This window comes from Coenobita brevimanus, chromosome 116 (genome assembly GCF_032717465.1).
Source record: "Coenobita brevimanus isolate Jiangsu-jjx chromosome 116, ASM3271746v2, whole genome shotgun sequence".
In the NCBI taxonomy this organism is placed as follows: domain Eukaryota; kingdom Metazoa; phylum Arthropoda; class Malacostraca; order Decapoda; family Coenobitidae; genus Coenobita; species Coenobita brevimanus.
Window position 1 is genome coordinate 32,292,900 of NC_137069.1, and position 12,177 is coordinate 32,305,076.

Consider the following 12,177-nt stretch of genomic DNA (forward strand, 5'->3'; position numbering starts at 1 on the left):
GGAGCTTGGGTTGACCTCTCACACTGCTGGAGCACAGATCCTTCCTCCGTCAGAGCAAACACTGGACGGCTCTACCATGAGTCACGAACACCCGAGGGTGAGGTTCGACTGCAGTTTGTCGTTCCCGCCAAGTACCACCTAGCAGTGTTACAATGGGGTCATTGTTCAGCCTCAGGAGGTCACATGGGCAAAAGGAAGACCCAGGGCCATATCCGAGCTGGCTTTTTCTGGCCAGGGATGGGACGAGACATGGATAGTTTTGTCCGTTCCTGTAGTGTGTGTGTCAAAGTAACACCACTAATCAGGGACATGCCCTTCCTGTGCCGTTCGTAACCACACCTGTAATCTCTGAGTCAGTTGAGAGACAGGGTAGTGGTGAAGTGGGTACAGACCTGACGTCTTGCCCATTGGCCCCGCAGGACACATTATGTCCAGGGCCTGTACATACATATTATGTACCGTAGGTTAAGGGGGAAGTTTTAGAGAGAATTCCGCAGAGGCGACTCGAGGCTATGGAAGACCCGAGTTTGCACAAGGATTCTCAGCTCCCCGATACTAATATAAGTAATGTAGGTTAAGGGGGAAGTTCGAGAGAGAACTCCGCAGAGGCGACTCGAGGCTATGGAAGACCCGAGTTTGCACAAGGATTCTCAGCTCCCCGATACTAATATAAGTACTGTAAGTTAAGGGGGAAGTGAGAACTCCGCAGAGGCGACTTGAGGCTATGGAAGACCCGAGTTTGCACAAGGATTCTCAGCTTCCCAATACTAATATAAGTACTGTAGGTTAAGGCACAGGTTGAGGACCCGTGTGCAGTTCGAGGCTATGGAAGACCTGAGTTTGCACAGGGATTCTCAACTTGTCAACACTAATCGTGTGCTGTAATTAATGGCGACCTCGAATGTACGAAGCTTAGGCTGTCACTCGTATTTTTCAGCCAGAGCGTACTTTTCGTAGCATGTACTGACTGCTAGGCAGAGAGAGTAATTGTAACTTAATAAGAATTTTGTCTCACTGACACTTTTGATGCTCCACCTTAATTGGTTTTGCAGGTACAGCAATGGGTATGGCAGTTTTGCTGTGCGGGCCAGCTGATCGTCTGCCGCACGCTGCCGCTTCTTCTCCTCTGCCTTCGTCGTCGCCATGTTATTATTTACTATGTCATTTTACACGTAGGTACAGTTACACTACAACTGTCACACCTACACCGTGTATTACATACATCACGCTACACAACAATTAGTTGTCAGTGTAAATGTAGCGACTTTTCGCTCAGTTTGACCTGAGTACAGGATTTTCACCGTCGTCACGGAGTTTTTCCCTCAAGCTTGCTTCTATTAACGTAAATACGAGGTTTTTTCGCTCACTGGCGACTGCGACTTTCTCCTGTAGCAGGATAGCACACACACCACAGTGTGAATCTTGTGTGACTGAGTTAGGATGTGTACTGTTGAGAAAGTTTATAAATTCTCGTTCTTAAAGAATCGTGCGAAACAAGCCAGTGTAAAGTAATCGTTGCTTGATTTAGCAAGACAATCATTGTCCTTGCTCTTCAATATCATTATCATTATTTTTAATAACTGCATTTATTTTAAAAACCCCGTGACAATTGGCGACCTCATTCCAGGATATTAGCTCCTAGCTCTAAAGTTATTCACGAGATAGTACTCACTCGTTCATATTTAGGAATTTATCATTATAGGCACAAGTTTACTGGTGTTTACCGTTAATTTAGCAAGTGAATTTTTGCTTTATTATTTCATAGAGTACTTAACTCTATTTAGTACTTTATTTTTGGTAACGCTAGACGATTTTATTCGCTTCTGGGTAGCCGCCATACCCATTGTGTTACTTATTGAGTCTTCTCAGTTATTTGCATTTTTGCTTTATTCTTTTCGAGTTAACTAGATAAGACTGGTCACCACTAGCTTGTGTCTGTATTCTTTACTTGTGTTTATTAGTATTCGTCGCTAAGCAGTCAGTACTCAGTTTCGGTTACTTAGTAAATTAGCGCCATGGCTACTACTGTATTTTTACAGGAAGCCAAAGAAATGGGTCTTTCGGACCCAACCGAAATTAAAGAGTATATACTCTCACGGCATAATCAGGAGCAGCAGCGTGAGAATGATGCCCGTGAAGAGCGTAAGATTCAGCGCGAATACGAGCGAGAACAGCATGCGGAACGCGAAAAGGAGCGCGAGTACGAGTGAGAACAGCGCGAACACGAGCAAAAACAGCGCGAACTCGACTTGGAACATGAGCGAGAACAGCGTGAGGAACAAGAGAGAGAACAAGAACACGAACGTGCCGAGCGAGAAGCATGCGAAAAACATGAACTTGAAATGATGAAGCTCAAGCGAGATTCCTTGGCTTCAGACACGTCTGGTGCAGTTGGTCCAAGCTCCACGAGCGTTCTCCCTGCACATGTCCTGGCGACCCCACGCATCAAGCTTCCTTCATACAAGGAAAGCGAGCGAATCGAGCCGTACATAGCTCGTTTTGAGGACATGGCAGACATGTATCAACTGGATGAGGCAGCTAAGTGGTTTCAGTTTCTTAGCCTATTTGAGGGCCCTGCCCTCGATATTCTCCACAGAATTCGTGGAGACAATCTCACATATGAGATGATGAAAGCTGCACTCATTAAGGCGTATGGTCTCACAGTAGACGACGCCAAAGTTCAGTTCATGCGAGCTCGTCTCCAAGACAAGGAGACAGCTGTTCAGTTCCTTGATCGTCTCACTGCTTACTTAAATGAGTGGATGGAGAAAGATGAAACTCCTTCCACGCGTGAGGGGATAATTGACCTTATGCTGCGTACACAGCTAGAGAGGTCGTGGCCTGCTGAGCTCATAGCACAGCTTAAGATCTGCCAGGTGAAAGATGCCACCCAAATGGCAGAAAAGGCTGACGCATTCTTTACTGCATATGGGTATCAAACTCGTAAGCAAAACACCTGGGACAGAAAACCTGATAAGTCTGGGAAGCCGTCTCAGACTTAATCCCAGCACTAAGGCCGTTCTCAGAGAAATGGCCAAGGTCCAAGCAAACCGCAGAAGGACCAGGGGCAAAATACACAGCAGCGTGCTTGGAAAAGGTACAACAAGTACCCTAACCAGCAGCAGTATCAGCCACGCAACCGACCGTCGGGACAAACTTTTTCACCACCAGCTCAAAAGAGGCAGGAAGCGAACGCAGCCTTCATTCCTCAGCAGCAGCACGGTGGTCACGTCCCTACCAGTATGGGTACTCCCCCACAGTTCACTAGTCCCACAGTGACAGTGAACCCCCCTCCACAGATGGCCAATGTTCCATCTTCCCAATATAATTAAGGCACAATGTTTGCCGCATCAATTCAGCAGCCTCATGAGTGGCTAGCTGCTTCCTCCACAGGCCCTCCCACAGGTGACAGTACCTTCCTTGTTCAGCAAGGGTTTGTGGGAGGCATTCCTGTGAAGGTCCTGAGAGACAATGGTTCCTCAGGTTGCTCTGTCAAGCAGAGTCTAGTTCGGCCTGAGCAGTATACAGGTCGACAGATCCATGCAAACCTTATTGATGGATCAGTGAGATTGTTCCCTGAGGCATGTATCCAGGTGGCATCTCCATTTTATACTGGTACGACACTTGCAGTTGTCATGCCAGAACCTTTATTTGACCTCATCATTGGAAATATTTATGGAGTCAAGGATAGTTGCTCCAATGATGACACTACGAGTACTCAGACTTCGGCTGCTGCGGTAACACGAGCCATGGTTGAGGCTCCAGACTGTGTCACCCCAGTGATCATTGAATCGCCGCAAGATCTGATGTGTAGTCAACTTGTTGTACAAGAACAACATTCTGACCCGACACTTGCTGCTGTGCGGAACAAACAAAAGGGTCGAGTGATTAAGTATTCACGGGAAGGTCGAGCCAAGTTCCTTCGCAAACAAGGACGGCTCTACCATGAGTCACGAACACCCGAGGGCGAGGTTCAACTGCAGTTTGTCGTTCCCGCCAAGTACCACCTAGCAGTGTTACAATGGGGTCATTGTTCAGCCTCAGGAGGTCACATGGGCAAAAGGAAGACCCAGGGCCATATCCGAGCTGACTTTTTCTGGCCAGGGATGGGACGAGACATAGATAGTTTTGTCTGTTCCTGTAGTGTGTGTCAAAGTAACACCACTAATCAGGGACATGCCCTTCCTGTGCCGTTCGTAACCACACCTGTAATCTCCGAGTCAGTTGAGAGACAGGGTAGTGGTGAAGTGGGTGCAGACCTGACGTCTTGCCCATTGGCCCCGCAGGACACATTATGTCCAGGGCCTGTACATACATATTATGTACCGTAGGTTAAGGGGGAAGTTTGAGAGAGAATTCTGCAGAGGCGACTCGAGGCTATGGAAGACCCGAGTTTGCACAAGGATTCTCAGCTCCCCGATACTAATATAAGTAATGTAGGTTAAGGGGGAAGTTCGAGAGAGAACTCCGCAGAGGCGACTTGAGGCTATGGAAGACCTGAGTTTGCACAAGGATTCTCAGCTCCCCGATACTAATATAAGTACTGTAAGTTAAGGGGGAAGTGAGAACTCCGCAGAGGCGACTTGAGGCTATGGAAGACCCGAGTTTGCACAAGGATTCTCAGCTTCCCGATATTAATATAAGTACTGTAGGTTAAGGCACAGGTTGAGGACCTGTGTGCAGTTCGAGGCTATGGAAGACCCGAGTTTGCACAGGGATTCTCAACTTGTCAACACTAATCGTGTGCTGTAATTAATGGCGACCTCGAATGTACGAAGCTTAGGCTGTCACTCATATTTTTCAGCCAGAGCGTACTTTTCGTAGCATGTACTGACTGCTAGGCAGAGAGAGTAATTGTAACTTAATAAGAATTTTGTCTCACTGACACGTTTGATGCTCTACCTTAATTGGTTTTGCAGGTACAGCAATGGGTATAGCAGTTTTGCTGTGCGGGCCAGCTGATCATCTGCCGCACGCTGCCTCCTCTTCTCCTCTGCCTTCGTCGTCGCCATGTTATTATTTACTATGTCATTTTACACGTAGGTACAGTTACACTACAACTGTCACACCTACACCGTGTATTACATACATCACGCTACACAACAATTAGTTGTCAGTGTAAATGTAGCGACTTTTCGCTCAGTTTGACCTGAGTACAGGATTTTCACCGTCGTCACGGAGTTTTTCCCTCAAGCTTGCTTCTATTAACGTAAATACGAGTTTTTTTTTTCGCTCACTGGCGACTGCGACTTTCTCCTGTAGCAGGATAGCACACACACCACAGAGTGAATCTTGTGTGACTGAGTTAGGATGTGTGCTGTTGAGAAAGTTTATAAATTCTCGTTCTTAAAGAATCGTGCAAAACAAGCCAGTGTAAAGTAATCGTTGCTTGATTTAGCAAGACAATCATTGTCCTTGCTCTTCAATATCATTATCATTATTTTTAATAACTGCATTTATTTTAAAAACCCCGTGACAATTGGCGACCTCATTCCGGGATATTAGCTCCTAGCTCTAAAGCTATTCACGAGATAGTACTCACTCGTTCATATTTAGGAATTTATCATTAAAGTTTATAGGCACAAGTTTACTGGTGTTTACCGTTAATTTAGCAAGTGAATTTTTGCTTTATTATTTCATAGAGTACTTAACTCTATTTAGTACTTTATTTTGGTAACGCTAGATGATTTTATTCGCTCCTGGGTAGCCGCCGTACCCATTGTGTTAATTATTGAGTCTTCTCAGTTATTTGCATTTTTGCTTTATTCTTTTCGAGTTAACTAGATAAGACTGGTCACCACTAGCTTGTGTCTGTATTCTTTACTTGTGTTTATTAGTATTCGTCGCTAAGCAGTCAGTACTCAGTTTCGGTTACTTAGTAAATTAGCGACATGGCTACCACCATATTTTTACAGGAAGCCAAAGATATGGGCCTTACAGACCCAACCGAAATTAAAGAGTATATACTCTCACGGCATAATCAGGAGCAGCAGCGTGAGAATGATGAACGTGAAGAGCATAAGATTCAGCGCGAATACGAGCGAGAACAGCGTGCGGAACGCGAAAAGGAGCGCGAGTACGAGTGAGAACAGCGCGAACACGAGCAAAAACAGCGCGAACTCGACTTGGAACATGAGCGAGAACAGCGTGAGGAACGAGAGAGAGAACGAGAACACGAACGTGCCGAGCGAGAAGCACGCGAAAAACATGAACTTGAAATGATGAAGCTCAAGCGAGATTCCTTGGCTTCAGACACGTCTGGTGCAGTTGGTCCAAGCTCCACGAGCGTTCTCCCTGCACATGTCCTGGCGACCCCACGCACCAAGCTTCCTTCATACAAGGAAAGCGAGCGAATCGAGCCGTACATAGCTCGTTTTGAGGACATGGCAGACATGTATCAACTGGATGAGGCAGCTAAGCGGCTTCAGTTTCTTAGCCTATTTGAGGGCCCTGCCCTCGATATTCTCCACAGAATTCATGAAGACAATCTCACATATGAGATGATGAAAGCTGCACTCATTAAGGCGTATGGTCTCACAGTAGACGACGCCAAAGTTCAGTTCATGTGAGCTCGTCTCCAAGACAAGGAGACAGCTGTTCAGTTCCTTGATCGTCTCACTGCTTACTTAAATGAGTGGATGGAGAAAGATGAAACTCCTTCCACGCATGAAGGGATAATTGACCTTATGCTGCGTACACAGCTAGAGAGGTCGTGGCCTGCTGAGCTCATAGCACAGCTTAAGATCTGCCAGGTGAAAGATGCCAGCCAAATGGCAGAAAAGGCTGACGCATTCTTTACTGCATACGGGTATGAAACTCTTAAGCAAAACACCTGGGACAGAAAACCTGATAAGTCTGGGAAGCCGTCTCAGACTGAATCCCAGCACCAAGGCCGTTCTCAGAGAAATGGCCAAGGTCCAAGCAAACCGCAGAAGGACCAGGGGCAAAATACACAGCAGCCTGCTTGGAAGAGGTACAACAAGTACCCTAACCAGCAGCAGTATCAGCCACGCAACCGACCGTTGGGACAAACTTTTTCACCACCAGCTCAAAAGAGGCAGGAAGCGAACGCAGCCTTCATTCCTCAGCAGCAGCACGGTGGTTACGTCCCTACCAGTATGGGTACTCCCCCACAGTTCACTAGTCCCACAGTGACAGTGAACCCCCCTCCACAGATGGCCAATGTTCCATCTTCCCAATATAATTAAGGCACAATGTTTGCCGCATCAATTCAGCAGCCTCATGAGTGGCTAGCTGCTTCCTCCACAGGCCCTCCCACAGGTGACAGTACCTTCCTTGTTCAGCAAGGGTTTGTGGGAGGCATTCCTGTGAAGGTCCTGAGAGACAATGGTTCCTCAGGTTGCTCTGTCAAGCAGAGTCTAGTTCGGCCTGAGCAGTATACAGGTCGACAGATCCATGCAAACCTTATTGATGGATCAGTGAGATTGTTCCCTGAGGCATGTATCCAGGCGGCATCTCCATTTTATACTGGTACGACACTTGCAGTTGTCATGCCAGAACCTTTATTTGACCTCATCATTGGAAATATTTATGGAGTCAAGGATAGTTGCTCCAATGATGACGCTACGAGTACTCAGACTTCGGCTGCTACGGTAACACGAGCCATGGTTGAGGCTCCAGACTGTGTCACCCCAGTGATCATTGAATCGCCGCAAGATCTGATGTGTAGTCAACTTGTTGTACAAGAACAACATTCTGACCCGACACTTGCTGCCGTGCGGAACAAACAAAAGAGTCGAGTGATTAAGTATTCACGGGAAGGTCGAGCCAAGTTCCTTCGCAAACAAGGATGGCTCTACCATGAGTCACGAACACCCGAGGGCGAGGTTCGACTGCAGTTTGTCGTTCCCGCCAAGTACCACCTAGCAGTGTTACAATGGGGTCATTGTTCAGCCTCAGGAGGTCACATGGGGAAAAGGAAGACCCAGGGCCGTATCTGAGCTGACTTTTTCTGGCCAGGGATGGGATGAGACATAGATAGTTTTGTCCGTTCCTGTAGTGTGTGTCAAAGTAACACCACTAATCAGGGACATGCCCTTCCTGTGCCGTTCATAACCACACCTGTAATCTCCGAGTCAGTTGAGAGACAGGGTAGTGGTGAAGTGGGTGCAGACCTGACGTCTTGCCCATTGGCCCCGCAGGACACATTATGTCCAGGGCCTGTACATACATATTATGTACCATAGGTTAAGGGGGAAGTTTGAGAGAGAATTCCGCAGAGGCGACTCGAGGCTATGGAAGACCCGAGTTTGCACAAGGATTCTCAGCTCCCCGATACTAATATAAGTAATGTAGGTTAAGGGGGAAGTTCGAGAGAGAACTCCGCAGAGGCAACTCGAGGCTATGGAAGACCCGAGTTTGCACAAGGATTCTCAGCTCCCCGATACTAATATAAGTACTGTAAGTTAAGGGGGAAGTGAGAACTCCGCAGAGGCGACTTGAGGCTATGGAAGACCGAATTTGCACAAGGATTCTCAGCTTCCCGATATTAATATAAGTACTGTAGGTTAAGGCACAGGTTGAGGACCTGTGTGCAGTTCAAGGCTATGGAAGACCTGAGTTTGCACAGGGATTCTCAACTTGTCAACACTAATCGTGTGCTTTAATTAATGGCGACCTCGAATGTACGAAGCTTAAGCTGTCACTCGTGTTTTTCAGCCAGAGCGTACTTTTCGTAGCATGTACTGATTGCTAGGCAGAGAAAGTAATTGTAACTTAATAAGAATTTTGTCTCACTGACACTTTTGATGCTCCACCTTAATTGGTTTTGCAGGTACAGCAATGGGTATAGCAGTTTTGCTGTGCGGGCCAGCTGATCGTCTGCCGCACGCTGCCGCCTCTTCTCCTCTGCCTTCGTCGTCGCCATGTTATTATTTACTATGTCATTTTACACGTAGGTACAGTTACACTACAACTGTCACACCTACACCGTGTATTACATACATCACGCTACACAACAATTAGTTGTCAGTGTAAATGTAGCGACTTTTCACTCAGTTTGACCTGAGTACGGGATTTTTACAGTCATCACGGAGTTTTTCCCTCAAGCTTGCTTCTATTAACGTAAATACGAGGTTTTTTTGCTCACTGGCGACTGCGACTTTCTCCTGTAGCAGGATAGCACACACACCACAGTGTGAATCTTGTGTGACTGAGTTAGGATGTGTACTGTTGAGAAAGTTTATAAATTCTCGTTCTTAAAGAATCGTGCGAAACAAGCCAGCGTAAAGTAATCGTTGCTTGATTTAGCAAGACAATCATTGTCCTTGCTCTTCAATATCATTATCATTATTTTTAATAACTGCATTTATTTTAAAAACCCCGTGACACCTTTTTCTATATAGGAGTCACGTTAGCCAGCCTCCAGTCTGTTGGAACCTTTCCTTGTTGTAGGGACTTCTTAACCCCTTAACCGCAGGGCGTCACTTTCGTGACGCCTGGGAGCAAGGGATCATACCGCGGGGTGTCGCTTTTGTGATTCTGTGTTATTTTGAATTCACCCGGGCTTCCAAGTGGGGGCTTGTATCATCTATCAGTACTGCCAATGTCCAACACTAGTCAGCACTCCTAATCTCATCTGTTCTCCCATCCATTGTTGACAATTTAGCCATTTCACCCCGTGCTTGACTCCCCTCCCTACCCCCCCTCCATTACCCTATCCTCTCGCCTGCCCGGCCGTGCTATCCTAAGTAAATCTTCCCTGGAATTTTTCACTGATTTCATCCATTGAAGTAAGCCCTATGTCCTATTCTTATACCAAATAATATATACAAGAAAGAAATAAGGTAAGTGAGAGTGCCATACACCTGGAATTGGCTAATTATCACCTGACAACACCTCACGTGCACTCGTTCGCTAATTTTCGCTGTTTTTTTCCCCTTGAAATATGCCGTATAATCTATTTTCGTAATAAATATACATGTAAGGAGGGAAGGGAGAAGCCTAAGTGATATTTACATTCACCTGGAACTACCTAATTTATAATGTATTGTCTAGATTTCCTGCCAATCATATCAGTGCTAGACAAAGCTGTTTCAAGATATAACATTGGTAGCTCTGAATATATATCTCCTAAGTAGGCCTCTAATCTATTTTCGTAATAAATATACATGTAAGGAGGGAAGGGAGAAGCCTAAGTGATATTTACATTCACCTGGAACTACCAAATTTATAATGTATTGTCTAGATATCCTGCCAATCATATCAGTGCTAGACTTAGCTGTTTCAAGAAGTAATATTGGTAACTCTGAATAACCCCTAGCAGGCCTCCACGCTGGTCCTCCGTTATCAGTTCACTCTCATCTTCCAAAGCGAGAGTACGTATGTTTCTTCTTGCTGACTTCAAGGCCTTTTTTCACCCCCATGCAAATGGCCCTGTGACCTTTACCCCCTACTAAACCTCGTGTGGAAAGAGGTAAAGGGCTGACAATTGATAAAAGAGTGACTACGATCTTTCTATTGAGTAAAACAGTGCAAGTGGAATTGTAAATAATGTGTAAATAATGTGTAAACAGCAAGTGAAAGTAATGAATGTAAATATACGTGAACAATGGAAAATAGTTTTATAAGTTATTTCAAGTGACAGTGCACAACACAGTGTAAATAAAATAGAAATGTAAATAACGTAAATAAAATAGAGAACGTAAATAGAAATGTAAATGAGTAGTATTATAAGAATACGAGTATATACCCTAGGAGTAATGAAAGTGAAAGTTTCACTCTTGCATGTCTGAATGCTATGAGTTATGAGAGTGAAGATGAAAGTGACATTCACTCTCAATGCCAGTATACAGGACGAGAAAGTGAATGCTACGTATTTTACTGAAAGAAATTGAATCCCTACAGTGACAATAAACTAATACTACTGAAGGAAATTTATGGATAAAGACTGTAGATATATATAAGTGTTATATAGTAATAGAAATATAAAGTGTGAGGGGTTTTATGAATGACAAATGACAGACTACCAAGAGCGAACTAGTGCCAGTGCGACGATCAGACGCGCTCGTAATTTCCATTGCTTTCACAGTGTTTTTTTTTTTAGTATGGATCCCAAACTACTTGAAAATTGTAGAATAGTGTTTATAGTGTTTGTATCTGGCTGTGGTAATCATATTACGGGTTGTTGGGAAGTGTAAAGTGGAGACTTCGTTACCCTACTTCAGAGGTCTCCACAAGTCCTACGGTAACCTACGAAGGCTCAACAATCATTCCAGGAGAAAGCTGAAGGTATGTGCCATAAGCATATGTAATTTTATAATTCTAGGGCTAATAACTGATTTTTGGCAAATATTTTTTGAGAGTCTGTCGGAGCCCAAATAACCCCGCGGCACACACAAGTCATTGGTAAACAAGCCCTCGGTGTAGGGGTTAAAGATAGATGTTAGAGGACTGGATATTACATCCACCACATTTTTCAGTATTTTAGGGTAGAAGTTGTCTGGGCCGGGAGTCTTATTACTGTTCATTTTATTAAGTTTATCTCTCACTTCATTACTGCTAATATGCATGTCATTTAGTGCGGTTTGGATTGACATTTGATGCTCTTCGGTGATGTCATTGGCGTCTACTGTGAAAACTGAAATAAAAAACTTACTTAAAGTAGAGGCAATTTCCTGATCGTCCGAGATAAGAGCACCCTCGTCGCTGAGAAGTGGACCAACGCCCGCCTTGAGTCTCTTATTGTCGTTAATGCATTCATAAAAAAGCTTAGGATCCGTAGAGAGAGAGAGAGAGAGAGAGAGAGAGAGAGAGAGAGAGAGATTATAAACTACTGTAGATTAAGGATACACCACTCTCTCTCTCTCTGTGTTACTGAGAGAGAGAGAGAGAGAGTTATAAACTACTGTAAACAGGGGATGTTCTTCTTCTTCTTCTTCTTCCTCTCTCTCTCTCTCTCTCTCTCTCTCTCTCTCTCCTTCTCAAGCTCCCAGGCGAATTTTCTCCCTGTCTCTTTTATATATATAATAACTTTTTTCCTTCATGAGATGATTGTGAGTAACGAAGGAGAAGGAAATGAGATCTTGGAGGTGCGGACAAAAGCGGAAATTTGGGACCTAAAAAATGAAAACATGAAAAATTAAAGAAAGTTGCCAACGGCCATGCCACGTTGAGTACACCGCTTCCCGTCCGATCAGCGAAGTTAAGCAACGTTGG

General features: G+C 45.0%; 1 non-coding gene across 1 annotated transcript in view; it reads left to right on the forward strand.

The window, feature by feature from the left end:
- Nucleotides 1-12,112: 12,112 nt before the first annotated feature.
- The window catches only part of LOC145418834 (5S ribosomal RNA), a 119-nt gene continuing 54 nt past the window's right edge, over nucleotides 12,113-12,177 (forward strand). Inside the window, exon 1 of the ribosomal RNA XR_013900739.1 lies at nucleotides 12,113-12,177. This exon is cut by the window's right edge and continues 54 nt beyond it. This is a non-coding gene — a ribosomal RNA (5S ribosomal RNA).